Consider the following 23727-nt stretch of genomic DNA (forward strand, 5'->3'; position numbering starts at 1 on the left):
GAATATCAAACTTCCTCACTCTTGGTCAACATTGACAGATTGTAATTTAGCTTAGCATGTTATACATACTCCAGTTAAGTATTTTTCCCCCTTTGTCTGTGATCGTCTACAGATAAAACTGGCCTGCTAGTAGCTGAGAGTCCATCTCTGCCTTGGCTCTTTCATTTTTCCTGAACTTCCCGTGTGGGATAATTTCTCATATTGCTTTCCCTGATCCTAACTTACTTATTATAATTAAGCGGGGTGTAGGAATAGGAATATAGTATAGTTATGAATGTACAATAACATATATTCCATTATTCTAAATTGATTTAAATTTACTTAAAAATTATAGTTGAAGATAGAGTGCCTCATTTGGAAGGGAAGGGGGTCTACAGAATATTTGCTTTTATAAAGGGGGTATTGGGTCCGAAATGATAGCTATGGCCATAAGTTAGCAACGTTTGCTAGGAACTGGGTTGATGTTAACTCTGCTAGTTCTGATCCATAGATCATAGTCCTTTGTAGATCTATGGTCTATTGTAGACTTTGTGTGTTAGGTGCAGCATTTATCACATTTTATGTACCGCATTATATATATGACATTCAGTAGCTTACCCTTCTAAATGAAAAGATAAAAGGACTATAGATGAGTAGATTCTTAGTGAGCTGTTCCCCGCCCTCTCCCATTCCCACTAATTTGGTTAGAGACAGCCAATACAGAAGATTCTTTAAACATGTGGATGAGGATAGAAACTCAATCCTTAACCATTACACAGTTTCAGGACTGGCTTTAAATTAAATTTTAGGCTATCATTAGCAAGGTACCGCTATTCTCAGGTTTCTTTTATAGTCTCTTGTTTCGATGACCTTTTCGTACTTCGGTCTTTGCTTAATTTCATTCAGAGGTAGAAAATATGGTAATTTTTAACACCTCCTTTGTAATTCTGCAAATACAAAGGAAGTTTTAAAAAGGCAGATTTAAAAGAAAACAATTGATTTGATTCCAAAGCTGGTATTAACATATTTTAATGCAGAGGAAAGATAAGGAGCAAGATGAATCTTAAGGTTATAAGAGGCCCATCAAATTGACCTACATGAGCTCACAGAATTTACATGTTTCCTAAGGCCAAGGAACTGTTTCATGACCTTGAAGGGTATATTACTATTTCTATTTCAGTCATTACATTTTCAAACATTGGAACTGCTCAGACTTGGTTCACTGCACAAACCAATCACTTAGAATGTTAAAGAGCATGACTTTGGCCTCCTGGAGACAGCTCTTCTGTGATTGAGCTCTCGTTTGCATGGCCTGTCTACCTTCCCTGTGAATTTTTTTTTCTTGTTTGTTTTTTTTTTTCCCCTTGTCAGCCTATATTGTGAATGCAACTGATAGAACAAACACCAACACCTAACACTGGAAACTCTCTCCTCTGAACTCATTTGAAACATATGCTGAGGTTCTCAATCGGCAAGTTTTATAAAATGTCCGAACGTTTTATTAGAGTTGGGAGTGATTGTTGGACTCATTATAATCACACAGGGAGCTTAAGAAAATACTAATGCCTCAGCCCCACCTTCAGAAATTCTGAATTAACTTGTCTGGGGAAGGCTGCAGGCCCCTATGTTTTTAAAAAGTTTTCCAAGCAATTTGAATGTCCAGCCAATTGGAGAACCACTGGGCTAGTCCCATTCGATCAGATAAAAACAGAAATTCATATAGGATTGGACATAGCAAAGGGCACAAAACTAGACATCAGAATAGCTGAGACTAAACACTGACGGCGCCGGCCCTCCCCGCCCCGCAGAGGCCCGCGCGGCCTCCCTCCGCCGCGGGGACCCGGGGTGGCAGCCGCCGCAACCCCCGTCCTTCCCGCGCCCCGCGCCCTGCCGCCGCCGCCGCCGCCGCCGCCGCCGCCGCCGCCCGCACTCACCTCAGGGGCGCAACCGGCACAGCCGGCCGTCGGCCTCGTTCCCGCCGAAGCGTCTCGGTGCGGTACTCACTGCGCGGGCCGGTTCTTCCCCGGCGGTCGCAGGGGGTTCAGGGGTGGGGGGGCCGGGAACGGCCGTCACACGAGCAACGAACCGAAGCGCCGCCTGGTGGCATTTTCCACAGGCCGGCGCCACCGCAGCCGCCTTGGGTCCGCACAGCCCCCTGCCGGCCGCAGCTCTTGCTGTCTCGCCCAGCCGACAAGCCTCCGCGGACAGGGGAGGGAGCCGCGGCGCGAGTCGGAGGCCGGGCGGGGGTATGCGCAGACTCTTTCCTCTGGGGACTGCGCGCATGCGCACCAGCGGGGCGGGACCCGCGGTCCCTGCGTGGGGGCGGGACCCGCGGCCGCTGCGAGGGGGCCGGCCCCGCCCAGGGGCGCTGGTCCGGCTCAGCCAATCGCGAGCGCCGGGTACCTCTTGGCGCGGGCGATTTGAATGGTTCGCGGCCGCCCGAGGTGGCGGCAGGTGGGCACGCCGCTGCCCTTTTGGGAGCTTCTCTGAGATCGGGAGGGGAACCCGCCCCTCGTCCTTTCGCCGGAGCCCCACCCTCCCCAGGCCGCGGGACTGGCGAAAAAAAAAACAGCTGGGAAAGTAAAACAACACTGACTTCAGGATAAAGGTTACCTCTTTGGATGCAAAGAAGGGAATGGGATAAAGAAAGCTGAAAAAGAAACTTCAAGCATTTGTATATGATTTGATTTCTTAAAAGAAAGATTTTTAAATGCTAACATTTTGCCACAATGCTTCAATGTTTTGAAGAAATAAAATGTTAATATGTAATTTTATTACATAAAAACCCAAAATATAGCCATGCATATGCACACAGATATGCATATTTTATATGTAAACATAAACAACATGATTCAATGAATAAAATGATAGAGATTTTCTTTATCATTGAGCTTTATTCTTTTCCTGAACTTACGGGTATTCAGGTATTTCAGGGCTCCAGAGCTTGCCAGGAGACGCACATGTCCATGAAGGCCAGTCCCCAGCAGGGAAGCAGGATGGAGCCCCAGGTGCAGGTAGGTCACCGCACGATGGGGGTACTGGGGATGGTCGAAGGCAGGCAGGGAGGCTCGGGGTCAGGCAACGGGGAGGGAAGCATCGGGGTGTATGTGGGGCACAGGTAGGCCAAGGCAGGATGCAGTGAGGGGCGCTGTGTGGGACCCAAGTAGGAAGGGAGGGGAGGGGTGCTTCAGGAGCCAGGGTCGGGCTATCCCCTCCCCCCACCTCCTGCCACCTCCCAAAGCAGCAGCTGAGTCCCTCCTGAGCTCCCTGTCGGACAGGCCCAGCTTTGGCATCTGCGTCCTTGCCCCAACTTGCTACACGGCTCCCCTCATCTGGAGCCCCCGGCCCACTTTTCTTTCCCACCACAGACTGAATGCATCTTTGGACATGTGGCTGGCTCTGGGATGAAATGTTTCCAGGGCACTTCATTGGCACTCTTAACTCGTGTCATAACACACTGAATTGTTTTATAAGTACGTTTAGAAATAGCTCATTCACAAGAATATCAAACTTCCTCACTCTTGGTCAACATTGACAGATTGTAATTTAGCTTAGCATGTTATACATACTCCAGTTAAGTATTTTTCCCCCTTTGTCTGTGATCGTCTACAGATAAAACTGGCCTGCTAGTAGCTGAGAGTCCATCTCTGCCTTGGCTCTTTCATTTTTCCTGAACTTCCCGTGTGGGATAATTTCTCATATTGCTTTCCCTGATCCTAACTTACTTATTATAATTAAGCGGGGTGTAGGAATAGGAATATAGTATAGTTATGAATGTACAATAACATATATTCCATTATTCTAAATTGATTTAAATTTACTTAAAAATTATAGTTGAAGATAGAGTGCCTCATTTGGAAGGGAAGGGGGTCTACAGAATATTTGCTTTTATAAAGGGGGTATTGGGTCCGAAATGATAGCTATGGCCATAAGTTAGCAACGTTTGCTAGGAACTGGGTTGATGTTAACTCTGCTAGTTCTGATCCATAGATCATAGTCCTTTGTAGATCTATGGTCTATTGTAGACTTTGTGTGTTAGGTGCAGCATTTATCACATTTTATGTACCGCATTATATATATGACATTCAGTAGCTTACCCTTCTAAATGAAAAGATAAAAGGACTATAGATGAGTAGATTCTTAGTGAGCTGTTCCCCGCCCTCTCCCATTCCCACTAATTTGGTTAGAGACAGCCAATACAGAAGATTCTTTAAACACGTGGATGAGGATAGAAACTCAATCCTTAACCATTACACAGTTTCAGGACTGACTTTAAATTAAATTTTAGGCTATCATTAGCAAGGTACCGCTATTCTCAGGTTTCTTTTATAGTCTCTTGTTTCGATGACCTTTTCGTACTTCGGTCTTTGCTTAATTTCATTCAGAGGTAGAAAATATGGTAATTTTTAACACCTCCTTTGTAATTCTGCAAATACAAAGGAAGTTTTAAAAAGGCAGATTTAAAAGAAAACAATTGATTTGATTCCAAAGCTGGTATTAACATATTTTAATGCAGAGGAAAGATAAGGAGCAAGATGAATCTTAAGGTTATAAGAGGCCCATCAAATTGACCTACATGAGCTCACAGAATTTACATGTTTCCTAAGGCCAAGGAACTGTTTCATGACCTTGAAGGGTATATTACTATTTCTATTTCAGTCATTACATTTTCAAACATTGGAACTGCTCAGACTTGGTTCACTGCACAAACCAATCACTTAGAATGTTAAAGAGCATGACTTTGGCCTCCTGGAGACAGCTCTTCTGTGATTGAGCTCTCGTTTGCATGGCCTGTCTACCTTCCCTGTGAATTTTTTTTTCTTGTTTGTTTTTTTTTTTCCCCTTGTCAGCCTATATTGTGAATGCAACTGATAGAACAAACACCAACACCTAACACTGGAAACTCTCTCCTCTGAACTCATTTGAAACATATGCTGAGGTTCTCAATCGGCAAGTTTTATAAAATGTCCGAACGTTTTATTAGAGTTGGGAGTGATTGTTGGACTCATTATAATCACACAGGGAGCTTAAGAAAATACTAATGCCTCAGCCCCACCTTCAGAAATTCTGAATTAACTTGTCTGGGGAAGGCTGCAGGCCCCTATGTTTTTAAAAAGTTTTCCAAGCAATTTGAATGTCCAGCCAATTGGAGAACCACTGGGCTAGTCCCATTCGATCAGATAAAAACAGAAATTCATATAGGATTGGACATAGCAAAGGGCACAAAACTAGACATCAGAATAGCTGAGACTAAACACTGACGGCGCCGGCCCTCCCCGCCCCGCAGAGGCCCGCGCGGCCTCCCTCCGCCGCGGGGACCCGGGGTGGCAGCCGCCGCAACCCCCGTCCTTCCCGCGCCCCGCGCCCTGCCGCCGCCGCCGCCGCCGCCGCCGCCGCCGCCGCCCGCACTCACCTCAGGGGCGCAACCGGCACAGCCGGCCGTCGGCCTCGTTCCCGCCGAAGCGTCTCGGTGCGGTACTCACTGCGCGGGCCGGTTCTTCCCCGGCGGTCGCAGGGGGTTCAGGGGTGGGGGGGCCGGGAACGGCCGTCACACGAGCAACGAACCGAAGCGCCGCCTGGTGGCATTTTCCACAGGCCGGCGCCACCGCAGCCGCCTTGGGTCCGCACAGCCCCCTGCCGGCCGCAGCTCTTGCTGTCTCGCCCAGCCGACAAGCCTCCGCGGACAGGGGAGGGAGCCGCGGCGCGAGTCGGAGGCCGGGCGGGGGTATGCGCAGACTCTTTCCTCTGGGGACTGCGCGCATGCGCACCAGCGGGGCGGGACCCGCGGTCCCTGCGTGGGGGCGGGACCCGCGGCCGCTGCGAGGGGGCCGGCCCCGCCCAGGGGCGCTGGTCCGGCTCAGCCAATCGCGAGCGCCGGGTACCTCTTGGCGCGGGCGATTTGAATGGTTCGCGGCCGCCCGAGGTGGCGGCAGGTGGGCACGCCGCTGCCCTTTTGGGAGCTTCTCTGAGATCGGGAGGGGAACCCGCCCCTCGTCCTTTCGCCGGAGCCCCACCCTCCCCAGGCCGCGGGACTGGCGAAAAAAAAAACAGCTGGGAAAGTAAAACAACACTGACTTCAGGATAACGGTTACCTCTTTGGATGCAAAGAAGGGAATGGGATAAAGAAAGCTGAAAAAGAAACTTCAAGCATTTGTATATGATTTGATTTCTTAAAAGAAAGATTTTTAAATGCTAACATTTTGCCACAATGCTTCAATGTTTTGAAGAAATAAAATGTTAATATGTAATTTTATTACATAAAAACCCAAAATATAGCCATGCATATGCACACAGATATGCATATTTTATATGTAAACATAAACAACATGATTCAATGAATAAAATGATAGAGATTTTCTTTATCATTGAGCTTTATTATTTTCCTGAACTTACGGGTATTCAGGTATTTCAGGGCTCCAGAGCTTGCCAGGAGACGCACATGTCCAAGAAGGCCAGTCCCCAGCAGGGAAGCAGGATGGAGCCCCAGGTGCAGGTAGGTCACGGCACGATGGGGGTACTGGGGATGGTCGAAGGCAGGCAGGGAGGCTCGGGGTCAGGCAACGGGGAGGGAAGCATCGGGGTGTATGTGGGGCACAGGTAGGCCAAGGCAGGATGCAGTGAGGGCCGCTGTGTGGGACCCAAGTAGGAAGGGAGGGGAGGGGTGCTTCAGGAGCCAGGGTCGGGCTATCCCCTCCCTCCACCTCCTGCCACCTCCCAAAGCAGCAGCTGAGTCCCTCCTGAGCTCCCTGTAGGACAGGCCCAGCTTTGGCATCTGCGTCCTTGCCCCACGTTGCTAAAGGGCTCCCCTCATCTGGAGCCCCCGGCCCACTTTTCTTTCCCACCACAGACTGGATGCATCTTTGGACATGTGGCTGGCTCTGGGATGAAATGTTTCCAGGGCACTTCATTGGCACTCTTAACTCGTGTCATAACACACTGAATTGTTTTATAAGTACGTTTAGAAATAGCTTATTCACAAGAATATCAAACTTCCTCATTCTTGGTCAACATTGACAGATTGTCATTTATCTTAGCATGTTATACATACTTCAGTTAAGTATTTTTCCCCCTTTGTCTGTGATCGTCTACAGATAAAACTGGTCTGCTATTAGCTGAGAGTCCATCTCTGCCTTTGCTCTTTCATTTTTCCTGAACTTCTCGTGTGGGATAATTTCTCATATTGCTTTCCCTGATCCTAACTTACTTATTATAATTAAGTGGGGCGTAGGAATAGGAATATAGTATAGTTATGAATGTACAATAACATATATTCCATTATTCTAAATTGACTTAAATTGACTTAAAACTTATACTTGAAGATAGAGTGCCTCATTTGGAAGGGAAGGGGGTCTACAGAATGTTTGCTTTTATAAAGGGGGTATTGGGTCTGAAATGATAGCTATGGCCATAAGTTAGCAACGTTTGCTAGGAACTGGGTTGATGTTAACTCTGCTAGTTCTGATCCATAGATCATAGTCCTTTGTAGATCTACGGTCTATTGTAGACTTTGTGTGTTAGGTGCAGCATTTATCACATTTTATGTACCGCATTATATATATGACATTCAGTAGCTTACCCTTCTAAATGAAAAGATAAAAGGACTATAGATGAGTAGATTCTTAGTGAGCTGTTCCCCGCCCTCTCCCATTCCCACTAATTTGGTTAGAGATAGCCAATACAGAAGATTCTTTAAACATGTGGATGTGGATAGAAACTCAATCCTTAACCATTACACAGTTTCAGGACTGACTTTAAATTAAATTTTAGGCTATCATTAGCAAGGTACCGCTATTCTCAGGTTTTTCTTATAGTCTCTTGTTTCGATGACCTTTTCGTACTTCGGTCTTTGCTTAATTTCATTCAGAGGTAGAAAATACGGTAATTTTTAACAACTCCTTGGTAATTCTGCAACTACAAAGGAACTTTTAATAAGGCAGATTTAAAAGAAAAGAATTGATTTGATTCCAAAGCTGGTATTAACATATTTTAATGCAGAGGAAAGATAAGGAGCAAGATGAATCTTAAGGTTATAAGAGGCCCTTCAAATTGACCTACATGAGCTCACAGAAGTTACACGTTTCCTAAGGCCAAGGAACTGTTTCATGACCTTGAAGGGTATATTAGTATTTCTATTTAAGTCAATATATTTTCAAACATTGGAACTGCTCAGATTTGGTTCACTGCACAAATCAATCACTTAGAATGTTAAAGAGCATGACTTTGGTCTCCTGGAGACAGCTCTTCTGTGATTGAGCTCTCGTTTGCACCGCCTGTCTACCTTCCCTGTTAAATTTTTTTCTTGTTTTTTTTTTTTTTTTTTTTTTTCCCTTATCAGCCTACATTGTGAATGCAACTGATAGAACAAACACCAACACCAAACACTGGAAATTCTCTCCTCCGGACTCATTTGAAACACATGCTGAGGTTCTCAATCGGCAAGTTTTATAAAATGTCAGAACGTTTTAGAGTTGGGAGTGATTGTTGGACTCATTATAATCACACAGGGAGCTTAAGAAAATACTAATGCCTCAGCCCCACCTTCAGAAATTGTGAATTAACTTGTCTGGGGAAGACTGCAGGCCCCCACGTTTTTAAAAAGTTTTCCAAGCAATTTGAATGTCCAGCCAATTGGAGAACCACTGGGCTAGTCCCATTCGATCAGATAAAAACAGAAATTCATATAGGATTGGACATAGCAAAGGGCACAAAACTAGACATCAGAATAGCTGAGACTAAACACTGACGGCGCCGGCCCTCCCCGCCCCGCAGAGGCCCACGCGGCCTCCCTCCGCCGCGGGGACCCTGGGTGGCAGCCGCCGCAACCCCCGTCCTTCCCGCGCCCCGCGCCCCGCGCCCCGCCGTCGCCGCCGCCGCCGCCAGAGGCGCCGCCGCCCGCCCTCACCTCAGGGGCGCAACCGGCACAGCCGGCCGTCTGCCTCGTTCCCGCCGAGGCGTCTCGGTGCGGTACTCCCTGCGCGGGCGGGTTCTTCCCCGGCGGTCGCAAGGGGTTCAGGGTTGGGGGGGCGGGGAACGGCCGTCACACGAGCAACGAACCGAAGCGCCGCCTGGTGGCATTTTCCACAGGCCGGCGCCACCGCAGCCGCCTTGGGTCCGCACAGCGCCCTGCCGGCCTCAGCTCTTGCTGTCTCGCCGAGCCGACAAGCCTCCGCGGACAGGGGAGGGAGCCGCGGCGCGAGTCGGAGGCCGGGCGGGGGTGTGCGCAGACTCTTTCCTCTGGGGACTGCGCGCATGCGCACCAGCGGGGCGGGACCCGCGGCCGCTGCGTGGGGGCGGGACACGCGGCCGCTGCGTGGGGGCCGGCCCCGCCCAGGGGCGCTGGTCCGGCTCCGCCAATCGCGAGCGCCGGGTACCTCTTGGCGCGGGCCATTTGAATGGTTCGCGGCCGCCTGAGGTGGCGGCAGGTGGGCACGCCGCTGCCCTTTTGGGAGCTTCTCTGAGATCGGGAGGGGAACCCGCCCCTCATCCTTTCGCCGGAGCCCCTCCCACCCCAGGCCGCGGGACTGGCCAAAACAAAACAAAAAAAAACACCTGGGAAAGTAAAACAACACTGACTTCAGGATAACGGTTACGTCTTTGGATGGAAAGAAGGGAATGGGATAAAGGAAAGGTGAAAAAGAAACTTCAAGCATTTGTATATGGTTTGATTCTTAGAAGGAAGATTTTTAAATGCTAACATTTTGCCAGAATTCTTCAAAGTTTTAAAGAAATAAAATGTTCATATGTAATTTTATTACATAAAAACCCAAAATACAGTCATGCATATGCACACAGATATGCATATTTTATATGTAAACATAAACAACATGATTCAATGAATAAAATGATAGAGATTTTCTTTATCATTGAGCTTTATTCTTTTCCTGAACTTACGGTTATTTCAGGTACTTCAGGGCTCCAGAGCTTGCCAGGAGACGCACATGTCCAAGAAGGCCAGTCCCCAGCAGGGAAGCAGGATGGAGCCCCAGGTGCAGGTAGGTCACGGCACGATGGGGGTACTGGGGATGGTCGAAGGCAGGCAGGGAGGCTCGGGGTCAGGCAACGGGGAGGGAAGCATCGGGGTGTATGTGGGGCACAGGTAGGCCAAGGCAGGATGGAGTGAGGGCCGCTGTGTGGGACCCAAGTAGGAAGGGAGGGGAGGGGTGCTTCAGGAGCCAGGGTCGGGCTATCCCCTCCCTCCACCTCCTGCCACCTCCCAAAGCAGCAGCTGAGTCCCTCCTGAGCTCCCTGTCGGACAGGCCCAGCTTTGGCATCTGCGTCCTTGCCCCACGTTGCTAAAGGGCTCCCCTCATCTGGAGCCCCCGGCCCACTTTTCTTTCCCACCACAGACTGGATGCATCTTTGGACATGTGGCTGGCTCTGGGATGAAATGTTTCCAGGGCACTTCATTGGCACTCTTAACTCGTGTCATAACACACTGAATTGTTTTATAAGTACGTTTAGAAATAGCTTATTCACAAGAATATCAAACTTCCTCATTCTTGGTCAACATTGACAGATTGTCATTTATCTTAGCATGTTATACATACTTCAGTTAAGTATTTTTCCCCCTTTGTCTGTGATCGTCTACAGATAAAACTGGTCTGCTATTAGCTGAGAGTCCATCTCTGCCTTTGCTCTTTCATTTTTCCTGAACTTCTCGTGTGGGATAATTTCTCATATTGCTTTCCCTGATCCTAACTTACTTATTATAATTAAGTGGGGCGTAGGAATAGGAATATAGTATAGTTATGAATGTACAATAACATATATTCCATTATTCTAAATTGACTTAAATTGACTTAAAACTTATACTTGAAGATAGAGTGCCTCATTTGGAAGGGAAGGGGGTCTACAGAATGTTTGCTTTTATAAAGGGGGTATTGGGTCTGAAATGATAGCTATGGCCATAAGTTAGCAACGTTTGCTAGGAACTGGGTTGATGTTAACTCTGCTAGTTCTGATCCATACATCATAGTCCTTTGTAGATCTACGGTCTATTGTAGACTTTGTGTGTTAGGTGCAGCATTTATCACATTTTATGTACTGCATTATATATATGACATTCAGTAGCTTACCCTTCTAAATGAAAAGATAAAAGGACTATAGATGAGTAGATTCTTAGTGAGCTGTTCCCCGCCCTCTCCCATTCCCACTAATTTGGTTAGAGATAGCCAATACAGAAGATTCTTTAAACATGTGGATGTGGATAGAAACTCAATCCTTAACCATTACACAGTTTCAGGACTGACTTTAAATTAAATTTTAGGCTATCATTAGCAAGGTACCGCTATTCTCAGGTTTTTCTTATAGTCTCTTGTTTCGATGACCTTTTCGTACTTCGGTCTTTGCTTAATTTCATTCAGAGGTAGAAAATACGGTAATTTTTAACAACTCCTTGGTAATTCTGCAACTACAAAGGAACTTTTAATAAGGCAGATTTAAAAGAAAAGAATTGATTTGATTCCAAAGCTGGTATTAACATATTTTAATGCAGAGGAAAGATAAGGAGCAAGATGAATCTTAAGGTTATAAGAGGCCCTTCAAATTGACCTACATGAGCTCACAGAAGTTACACGTTTCCTAAGGCCAAGGAACTGTTTCATGACCTTGAAGGGTATATTAGTATTTCTCTTTAAGTCAATACATTTTCAAACATTGGAACTGCTCAGATTTGGTTCACTGCACAAATCAATCACTTAGAATGTTAAAGAGCATGACTTTGGTCTCCTGGAGACAGCTCTTCTGTGATTGAGCTCTCGTTTGCACCGCCTGTCTACCTTCCCTGTTAAATTTTTTTCTTGTTTTTTTTTTTTTTTTTTTTTCCCTTATCAGCCTACATTGTGAATGCAACTGATAGAACAAACACCAACACCAAACACTGGAAATTCTCTCCTCCGGACTCATTTGAAACACATGCTGAGGTTCTCAATCGGCAAGTTTTATAAAATGTCAGAACGTTTTAGAGTTGGGAGTGATTGTTGGACTCATTATAATCACACAGGGAGCTTAAGAAAATACTAATGCCTCAGCCCCACCTTCAGAAATTGTGAATTAACTTGTCTGGGGAAGACTGCAGGCCCCCACGTTTTTAAAAAGTTTTCCAAGCAATTTGAATGTCCAGCCAATTGGAGAACCACTGGGCTAGTCCCATTGGATCAGATAAAAACAGAAATTCATATAGGATTGGACATAGCAAAGGGCACAAAACTAGACATCAGAATAGCTGAGACTAAACACTGACGGCGCCGGCCCTCCCCGCCCCGCAGAGGCCCACGCGGCCTCCCTCCGCCGCGGGGACCCTGGGTGGCAGCCGCCGCAACCCCCGTCCTTCCCGCGCCCCGCGCCCCGCGCCCCGCCGTCGCCGCCGCCGCCGCCAGAGGCGCCGCCGCCCGCCCTCACCTCAGGGGCGCAACCGGCACAGCCGGCCGTCGGCCTCGTTCCCGCCGAGGCGTCTCGGTGCGGTACTCCCTGCGCGGGCGGGTTCTTCCCCGGCGGTCGCAAGGGGTTCAGGGTTGGGGGGGCGGGGAACGGCCGTCACACGAGCAACGAACCGAAGCGCCGCCTGGTGGCATTTTCCACAGGCCGGCGCCACCGCAGCCGCCTTGGGTCCGCACAGCGCCCTGCCGGCCTCAGCTCTTGCTGTCTCGCCGAGCCGACAAGCCTCCGCGGACAGGGGAGGGAGCCGCGGCGCGAGTCGGAGGCCGGGCGGGGGTGTGCGCAGACTCTTTCCTCTGGGGACTGCGCGCATGCGCACCAGCGGGGCGGGACCCGCGGCCGCTGCGTGGGGGCGGGACACGCGGCCGCTGCGTGGGGGCCGGCCCCGCCCAGGGGCGCTGGTCCGGCTCCGCCAATCGCGAGCGCCGGGTACCTCTTGGCGCGGGCCATTTGAATGGTTCGCGGCCGCCTGAGGTGGCGGCAGGTGGGCACGCCGCTGCCCTTTTGGGAGCTTCTCTGAGATCGGGAGGGGAACCCGCCCCTCATCCTTTCGCCGGAGCCCCTCCCACCCCAGGCCGCGGGACTGGCCAAAACAAAACAAAAAAAAACACCTGGGAAAGTAAAACAACACTGACTTCAGGATAACGGTTACGTCTTTGGATGGAAAGAAGGGAATGGGATAAAGGAAAGGTGAAAAAGAAACTTCAAGCATTTGTATATGGTTTGATTCTTAGAAGGAAGATTTTTAAATGCTAACATTTTGCCAGAATTCTTCAAAGTTTTAAACAAATAAAATGTTCATATGTAATTTTATTACATAAAAACCCAAAATACAGTCATGCATATGCACACAGATATGCATATTTTATATGTAAACATAAACAACATGATTCAATGAATAAAATGATAGAGATTTTCTTTATCATTGAGCTTTATTCTTTTCCTGAACTTACGGTTATTTCAGGTACTTCAGGGCTCCAGAGCTTGCCAGGAGACGCACATGTCCAAGAAGGCCAGTCCCCAGCAGGGAAGCAGGATGGAGCCCCAGGTGCAGGTAGGTCACGGCACGATGGGGGTACTGGGGATGGTCGAAGGCAGGCAGGGAGGCTCGGGGTCAGGCAACGGGGAGGGAAGCATCGGGGTGTATGTGGGGCACAGGTAGGCCAAGGCAGGATGCAGTGAGGGCCGCTGTGTGGGACCCAAGTAGGAAGGGAGGGGAGGGGTGCTTCAGGAGCCAGGGTCGGGCTATCCCCTCCCCCCACCTCCTGCCACCTCCCAAAGCAGCAGCTGAGTCCCTCCTGAGCTCCCTGTCGGACAGGCCCAGCTTTGGCATCTGCGTCCTTGGCCCAACTTGCTACACGGCTCCCCTCATCTGGAGCCCCCGGCCCACTTTTCTTTCCCACCACAGACTGGATGCATCTTTGGACATGTGGCTGGCTCTGGGATGAAATGTTTCCAGGGCACTTCATTGGCACTCTTAACTCGTGTCATAACACACTGAATTGTTTTATAAGTACGTTTAGAAATAGCTTATTCACAAGAATATCAAACTTCCTCATTCTTGGTCAACATTGACAGATTGTCATTTATCTTAGCATGTTATACATACTTCAGTTAAGTATTTTTCCCCCTTTGTCTGTGATCGTCTACAGATAAAACTGGTCTGGTATTAGCTGAGAGTCCATCTCTGCCTTTGCTTTCATTTTTCCTGAACTTCTCGTGTGGGATAATTTCTCATATTGCTTTCCCTGATCCTAACTTACTTATTATAATTAAGTGGGGCGTAGGAATAGGAATATAGTATAGTTATGAATGTACAATAACATATATTCCATTATTCTAAATTGACTTAAATTGACTTAAAACTTATACTTGAAGATAGAGTGCCTCATTTGGAAGGGAAGGGGGTCTACAGAATATTTGCTTTTATAAAGGGGGTATTGGGTCTGAAATGATAGCTATGGCCATAAGTTAGCAACGTTTGCTAGGAACTGGGTTGATGTTAACTCTGCTAGTTCTGATCCATAGATCATAGACCTTTGCAGATCTACGGTCTATTGTAGACTTTGTGTGTTAGGTGCAGCATTTATCACATTTTATGTACCGCATTATATATATGATATTCAATAGCTTACCCTTCTAAATGAAAAGATAAAAGGACTATAGATGAGTAGATTCTTAGTGAGTTGTTCCCCGCCCTCTCCCATTCCCACTAATTTGCTTAGAGATAGCCAATACAGAAGATTCTTTAAACATGTGGATGAGGAGAGAAACTCAATCCTTAACCATTACACATTTTCAGGACTGGCTTTAAATTAAATTTTAGGCTATCATTAGCAATGTACCGCTATTCTCAGGTTTCTTTTATAGTCTCTTGTTTCGATGACCTTTTCATACTTCGGTCTTTGCTTAATTTCATTCAGAGGTAGAAAATATGGTAATTTTTAACAACTCCTTGGTAATTCTGCAAATACAAAGGAAGTTTTAAAAAGGCAGATTTAAAAAGAAAAGAATTGATTTGATTCCAAAGCTGGTATTAACATATTTTAATGCAGAGGAAAGATAAGGAGCAAGATGAATCTTAAGTTTATAAGAGGCCCATCAAATTGACCTACATGAGCTCACAGAAGTTACACGTTTCCTAAGGCCAAGGAACTGTTTCATGACCTTGAAGGGTATATTAGTATTTCTCTTTAAGTCAATACATTTTCAAACATTGGAACTGCTCAGATTTGGTTCACTGCACAAATCAATCACTTAGAATGTTAAAGAGCATGACTTTGGTCTCCTGGAGACAGCTCTTCTGTGATTGAGCTCTCGTTTGCACCGCCTGTCTACCTTCCCTGTTAAATTTTTTTCTTGTTTTTTTTTTTTTTCCCTTATCAGCCTACATTGTGAATGCAACTGATAGAACAAACACCAACACCAAACACTGGAAATTCTCTCCTCTGGACTCATTTGAAACACATGCTGAGGTTCTCAATCGGCAAGTTTTATAAAATGTCAGAACGTTTTAGAGTTGGGAGTGATTGTTGGACTCATTATAATCACACAGGGAGCTTAAGAAAATACTAATGCCTCAGCCCCACCTTCAGAAATTGTGAATTAACTTGTCTGGGGAAGACTGCAGGCCCCCACGTTTTTAAAAAGTTTTCCAAGCAATTTGAATGTCCAGCCAATTGTAGAACCACTGGGCTAGTCCCATTCGATCAGATAAAAACAGAAATTCATATAGGATTGGACATAGCAAAGGGCACAAAACTAGACATCAGAATAGCTGAGACTAAACACTGACGGCGCCGGCCCTCCCCGCCCCGCAGAGGCCCACGCGGCCTCCCTCGGCCGCGGGGACCCTGGGTGGCAGCCCCCGCAACCCCCGTCCTTCCCGCGCCCCGCGCCCCGCGCCCCGCCGCCGCCGCCGCCGCCGCCAGAGCCGCCGCCGCCCGCCCTCACCTCAGGGGCGCAACCGGCACAGCCGGCCGTCTGCCTCGTTCCCGCCGAGGCGTCTCGGTGCGGTACTCCCTGCGCGGGCGGGTTCTTCCCCGGCGGTCGCAAGGGGTTCAGGGTTGGGGGGGCGGGGAACGGCCGTCACACGAGCAACGAACCGAAGCGCCGCCTGGTGGCATTTTCCACAGGCCGGCGCCACCGCAGCCGCCTTGGGTCCGCACAGCGCCCTGCCGGCCTCAGCTCTTGCTGTCTCGCCGAGCCGACAAGCCTCCGCGGACAGGGGAGGGAGCCGCGGCGCGAGTCGGAGGCCGGGCGGGGGTGTGCGCAGACTCTTTCCTCTGGGGACTGCGCGCATGCGCACCAGCGGGGCGGGACCCGCGGTCCCTGCGTGGGGGCGGGACCCGCGGCCGCTGCGAGGGGGCCGGCCCCGCCCAGGGGCGCTGGTCCGGCTCAGCCAATCGCGAGCGCCGGGTACCTCTTGGCGCGGGCGATTTGAATGGTTCGCGGCCGCCCGAGGTGGCGGCAGGTGGGCACGCCGCTGCCCTTTTGGGAGCTTCTCTGAGATCGGGAGGGGAACCCGCCCCTCGTCCTTTCGCCGGAGCCCCACCCTCCCCAGGCCGCGGGACTGGCGAAAAAAAAAACAGCTGGGAAAGTAAAACAACACTGACTTCAGGATAACGGTTACCTCTTTGGATGCAAAGAAGGGAATGGGATAAAGAAAGCTGAAAAAGAAACTTCAAGCATTTGTATATGATTTGATTTCTTAAAAGAAAGATTTTTAAATGCTAACATTTTGCCACAATGCTTCAATGTTTTGAAGAAATAAAATGTTAATATGTAATTTTATTACATAAAAACCCAAAATATAGCCATGCATATGCACACAGATATGCATATTTTATATGTAAACATAAACAACATGATTCAATGAATAAAATGATAGAGATTTTCTTTATCATTGAGCTTTATTATTTTCCTGAACTTACGGGTATTCAGGTATTTCAGGGCTCCAGAGCTTGCCAGGAGACGCACATGTCCAAGAAGGCCAGTCCCCAGCAGGGAAGCAGGATGGAGCCCCAGGTGCAGGTAGGTCACGGCACGATGGGGGTACTGGGGATGGTCGAAGGCAGGCAGGGAGGCTCGGGGTCAGGCAACGGGGAGGGAAGCATCGGGGTGTATGTGGGGCACAGGTAGGCCAAGGCAGGATGCAGTGAGGGCCGCTGTGTGGGACCCAAGTAGGAAGGGAGGGGAGGGGTGCTTCAGGAGCCAGGGTCGGGCTATCCCCTCCCTCCACCTCCTGCCACCTCCCAAAGCAGCAGCTGAGTCCCTCCTGAGCTCCCTGTCGGACAGGCCCAGCTTTGGCATCTGCGTCCTTGCCCCACGTTGCTAAAGGGCTCCCCTCATCTGGAGCCCCCGGCCCACTTTTCTTTCCCACCACAGACTGGATGCATCTTTGGACATGTGGCTGGCTCTGGGATGAAATGTTTCCAGGGCACTTCATTGGCACTCTTAACTCGTGTCATAACACACTGAATTGTTTTATAAGTACGTTTAGAAATAGCTTATTCACAAGAATATCAAACTTCCTCATTCTTGGTCAACATTGACAGATTGTCATTTATCTTAGCATGTTATACATACTTCAGTTAAGTATTTTTCCCCCTTTGTCTGTGATCGTCTACAGATAAAACTGGTCTGCTATTAGCTGAGAGTCCATCTCTGCCTTTGCTCTTTCATTTTTCCTGAACTTCTCGTGTGGGATAATTTCTCATATTGCTTTCCCTGATCCTAACTTACTTATTATAATTAAGTGGGGCGTAGGAATAGGAATATAGTATAGTTATGAATGTACAATAACATATATTCCATTATTCTAAATTGACTTAAATTGACTTAAAACTTATACTTGAAGATAGAGTGCCTCATTTGGAAGGGAAGGGGGTCTACAGAATGTTTGCTTTTATAAAGGGGGTATTGGGTCTGAAATGATAGCTATGGCCATAAGTTAGCAACGTTTGCTAGGAACTGGGTTGATGTTAACTCTGCTAGTTCTGATCCATAGATCATAGTCCTTTGTAGATCTACGGTCTATTGTAGACTTTGTGTGTTAGGTGCAGCATTTATCACATTTTATGTACCGCATTATATATATGACATTCAGTAGCTTACCCTTCTAAATGAAAAGATAAAAGGACTATAGATGAGTAGATTCTTAGTGAGCTGTTCCCCGCCCTCTCCCATTCCCACTAATTTGGTTAGAGATAGCCAATACAGAAGATTCTTTAAACATGTGGATGTGGATAGAAACTCAATCCTTAACCATTACACAGTTTCAGGACTGACTTTAAATTAAATTTTAGGCTATCATTAGCAAGGTACCGCTATTCTCAGGTTTTTCTTATAGTCTCTTGTTTCGATGACCTTTTCGTACTTCGGTCTTTGCTTAATTTCATTCAGAGGTAGAAAATACGGTAATTTTTAACAACTCCTTGGTAATTCTGCAACTACAAAGGAACTTTTAATAAGGCAGATTTAAAAGAAAAGAATTGATTTGATTCCAAAGCTGGTATTAACATATTTTAATGCAGAGGAAAGATAAGGAGCAAGATGAATCTTAAGGTTATAAGAGGCCCTTCAAATTGACCTACATGAGCTCACAGAAGTTACACGTTTCCTAAGGCCAAGGAACTGTTTCATGACCTTGAAGGGTATATTAGTATTTCTATTTAAGTCAATACATTTTCAAACATTGGAACTGCTCAGATTTGGTTCACTGCACAAATCAATCACTTAGAATGTTAAAGAGCATGACTTTGGTCTCCTGGAGACAGCTCTTCTGTGATTGAGCTCTCGTTTGCACCGCCTGTCTACCTTCCCTGTTAAATTTTTTTCTTGTTTTTTTTTTTTTTTTTTTTTTCCCTTATCAGCCTACATTGTGAATGCAACTGATAGAACAAACACCAACACCAAACACTGGAAATTCTCTCCTCCGGACTCATTTGAAACACATGCTGAGGTTCTCAATCGGCAAGTTTTATAAAATGTCAGAACGTTTTAGAGTTGGGAGTGATTGTTGGACTCATTATAATCACACAGGGAGCTTAAGAAAATACTAATGCCTCAGCCCCACCTTCAGAAATTGTGAATTAACTTGTCTGGGGAAGACTGCAGGCCCCCACGTTTTTAAAAAGTTTTCCAAGCAATTTGAATGTCCAGCCAATTGGAGAACCACTGGGCTAGTCCCATTCGATCAGATAAAAACAGAAATTCATATAGGATTGGACATAGCAAAGGGCACAAAACTAGACATCAGAATAGCTGAGACTAAACACTGACGGCGCCGGCCCTCCCCGCCCCGCAGAGGCCCACGCGGCCTCCCTCCGCCGCGGGGACCCTGGGTGGCAGCCGCCGCAACCCCCGTCCTTCCCGCGCCCCGCGCCCCGCGCCCCGCCGTCGCCGCCGCCGCCGCCAGAGGCGCCGCCGCCCGCCCTCACCTCAGGGGCGCAACCGGCACAGCCGGCCGTCGGCCTCGTTCCCGCCGAGGCGTCTCGGTGCGGTACTCCCTGCGCGGGCGGGTTCTTCCCCGGCGGTCGCAAGGGGTTCAGGGTTGGGGGGGCGGGGAACGGCCGTCACACGAGCAACGAACCGAAGCGCCGCCTGGTGGCATTTTCCACAGGCCGGCGCCACCGCAGCCGCCTTGGGTCCGCACAGCGCCCTGCCGGCCTCAGCTCTTGCTGTCTCGCCGAGCCGACAAGCCTCCGCGGACAGGGGAGGGAGCCGCGGCGCGAGTCGGAGGCCGGGCGGGGGTGTGCGCAGACTCTTTCCTCTGGGGACTGCGCGCATGCGCACCAGCGGGGCGGGACCCGCGGCCGCTGCGTGGGGGCGGGACACGCGGCCGCTGCGTGGGGGCCGGCCCCGCCCAGGGGCGCTGGTCCGGCTCCGCCAATCGCGAGCGCCGGGTACCTCTTGGCGCGGGCCATTTGAATGGTTCGCGGCCGCCTGAGGTGGCGGCAGGTGGGCACGCCGCTGCCCTTTTGGGAGCTTCTCTGAGATCGGGAGGGGAACCCGCCCCTCATCCTTTCGCCGGAGCCCCTCCCACCCCAGGCCGCGGGACTGGCCAAAACAAAACAAAAAAAAACACCTGGGAAAGTAAAACAACACTGACTTCAGGATAACGGTTACGTCTTTGGATGGAAAGAAGGGAATGGGATAAAGGAAAGGTGAAAAAGAAACTTCAAGCATTTGTATATGGTTTGATTCTTAGAAGGAAGATTTTTAAATGCTAACATTTTGCCAGAATTCTTCAAAGTTTTAAAGAAATAAAATGTTCATATGTAATTTTATTACATAAAAACCCAAAATATAGCCATGCATATGCACACAGATATGCATATTTTATATGTAAACATAAACAACATGATTCAATGAATAAAATGATAGAGATTTTCTTTATCATTGAGCTTTATTATTTTCCTGAACTTACGGGTATTCAGGTATTTCAGGGCTCCAGAGCTTGCCAGGAGACGCACATGTCCATGAAGGCCAGTCCCCAGCAGGGAAGCAGGATGGAGCCCCAGGTGCAGGTAGGTCACGGCACGATGGGGGTACTGGGGATGGTCGAAGGCAGGCAGGGAGGCTCGGGGTCAGGCAACGGGGAGGGAAGCATCGGGGTGTATGTGGGGCACAGGTAGGCCAAGGCAGGATGCAGTGAGGGGCGCTGTGTGGGACCCAAGTAGGAAGGGAGGGGAGGGGTGCTTCAGGAGCCAGGGTCAGGCTATCCCCTCCCCCCACCTCCTGCCACCTCCCAAAGCAGCAGCTGAGTCCCTCCTGAGCTCCCTGTCGGACAGGCCCAGCTTTGGCATCTGCGTCCTTGCCCCAACTTGCTACACGGCTCCCCTCATCTGGAGCCCCCGGCCCACTTTTCTTTCCCACCACAGACTGAATGCATCTTTGGACATGTGGCTGGCTCTGGGATGAAATGTTTCCAGGGCACTTCATTGGCACTCTTAACTCGTGTCATAACACACTGAATTGTTTTATAAGTACGTTTAGAAATAGCTCATTCACAAGAATATCAAACTTCCTCACTCTTGGTCAACATTGACAGATTGTAATTTAGCTTAGCATGTTATACATACTCCAGTTAAGTATTTTTCCCCCTTTGTCTGTGATCGTCTACAGATAAAACTGGCCTGCTAGTAGCTGAGAGTCCATCTCTGCCTTGGCTCTTTCATTTTTCCTGAACTTCCCGTGTGGGATAATTTCTCATATTGCTTTCCCTGATCCTAACTTACTTATTATAATTAAGCGGGGTGTAGGAATAGGAATATAGTATAGTTATGAATGTACAATAACATATATTCCATTATTCTAAATTGATTTAAATTTACTTAAAAATTATAGTTGAAGATAGAGTGCCTCATTTGGAAGGGAAGGGGGTCTACAGAATATTTGCTTTTATAAAGGGGGTATTGGGTCCGAAATGATAGCTATGGCCATAAGTTAGCAACGTTTGCTAGGAACTGGGTTGATGTTAACTCTGCTAGTTCTGATCCATAGATCATAGTCCTTTGTAGATCTATGGTCTATTGTAGACTTTGTGTGTTAGGTGCAGCATTTATCACATTTTATGTACCGCATTATATATATGACATTCAGTAGCTTACCCTTCTAAATGAAAAGATAAAAGGACTATAGATGAGTAGATTCTTAGTGAGCTGTTCCCCGCCCTCTCCCATTCCCACTAATTTGGTTAGAGACAGCCAATACAGAAGATTCTTTAAACATGTGGATGAGGATAGAAACTCAATCCTTAACCATTACACAGTTTCAGGACTGACTTTAAATTAAATTTTAGGCTATCATTAGCAAGGTACCGCTATTCTCAGGTTTCTTTTATAGTCTCTTGTTTCGATGACCTTTTCGTACTTCGGTCTTTGCTTAATTTCATTCAGAGGTAGAAAATATGGTAATTTTTAACACCTCCTTTGTAATTCTGCAAATACAAAGGAAGTTTTAAAAAGGCAGATTTAAAAGAAAACAATTGATTTGATTCCAAAGCTGGTATTAACATATTTTAATGCAGAGGAAAGATAAGGAGCAAGATGAATCTTAAGGTTATAAGAGGCCCATCAAATTGACCTACATGAGCTCACAGAATTTACATGTTTCCTAAGGCCAAGGAACTGTTTCATGACCTTGAAGGGTATATTACTATTTCTATTTCAGTCCTTACATTTTCAAACATTGGAACTGCTCAGACTTGGTTCACTGCACAAACCAATCACTTAGAATGTTAAAGAGCATGACTTTGGCCTCCTGGAGACAGCTCTTCTGTGATTGAGCTCTCGTTTGCATGGCCTGTCTACCTTCCCTGTGAATTTTTTTTTCTTGTTTGTTTTTTTTTTTCCCCTTGTCAGCCTATATTGTGAATGCAACTGATAGAACAAACACCAACACCTAACACATGAAACTCTCTCCTCTGAACTCATTTGAAACACATGCTGAGGTTCTCAATCGGCAAGTTTTATAAAATGTCCGAACGTTTTATTAGAGTTGGGAGTGATTGTTGGACTCATTATAATCACACAGGGAGCTTAAGAAAATACTAATGCCTCAGCCCCACCTTCAGAAATTCTGAATTAACTTGTCTGGGGAAGGCTGCAGGCCCCTATGTTTTTAAAAAGTTTTCCAAGCAATTTGAATGTCCAGCCAATTGGAGAACCACTGGGCTAGTCCCATTCGATCAGATAAAAACAGAAATTCATATAGGATTGGACATAGCAAAGGGCACAAAACTAGACATCAGAATAGCTGAGACTAAACACTGACGGCGCCGGCCCTCCCCGCCCCGCAGAGGCCCGCGCGGCCTCCCTCCGCCGCGGGGACCCGGGGTGGCAGCCGCCGCAACCCCCGTCCTTCCCGCGCCCCGCGCCCTGCCGCCGCCGCCGCCGCCGCCGCCGCCGCCGCCGCCCGCACTCACCTCAGGGGCGCAACCGGCACAGCCGGCCGTCGGCCTCGTTCCCGCCGAAGCGTCTCGGTGCGGTACTCACTGCGCGGGCCGGTTCTTCCCCGGCGGTCGCAGGGGGTTCAGGGGTGGGGGGGCGGGGAACGGCCGTCACACGAGCAACGAACCGAAGCGCCGCCTGCTGGCATTTTCCACAGGCCGGCGCCACCGCAGCCGCCTTGGGTCCGCACAGCCCCCTGCCGGCCGCAGCTCTTGCTGTCTCGCCGAGCCGACAAGCCTCCGCGGACAGGGGAGGGAGCCGCGGCGCGAGTCGGAGGCCGGGCGGGGGTGTGCGCAGACTCTTTCCTCTGGGGACTGCGCGCATGCGCACCAGCGGGGCGGGACCCGCGGACCCTGCGTGGGGGCGGGACCCGCGGCCGCTGCGAGGGGGCCGGCCCCGCCCAGGGGCGCTGGTCCGGCTCAGCCAATCGCGAGCGCCGGGTACCTCTTGGCGCGGGCGATTTGAATGGTTCGCGGCCGCCCGAGGTGGCGGCAGGTGGGCACGCCGCTGCCCTTTTGGGAGCTTCTCTGAGATCGGGAGGGGAACCCGCCCCTCGTCCTTTCGCCGGAGCCCCACCCTCCCCAGGCCGCGGGACTGGCGAAAAAAAAAACAGCTGGGAAAGTAAAACAACACTGACTTCAGGATAACGGTTACCTCTTTGGATGCAAAGAAGGGAATGGGATAAAGAAAGCTGAAAAAGAAACTTCAAGCATTTGTATATGATTTGATTTCTTAAAAGAAAGATTTTTAAATGATAACATTTTGCCACAATGCTTCAATGTTTTGAAGAAATAAAATGTTAATATGTAATTTTATTACATAAAAACCCAAAATATAGCCATGCATATGCACACAGATA

The sequence above is a fragment of the Camelus bactrianus genome, chromosome 29 (genome assembly GCF_048773025.1).
Source record: "Camelus bactrianus isolate YW-2024 breed Bactrian camel chromosome 29, ASM4877302v1, whole genome shotgun sequence".
NCBI classification, from domain to species: Eukaryota; Metazoa; Chordata; class Mammalia; order Artiodactyla; family Camelidae; genus Camelus; species Camelus bactrianus.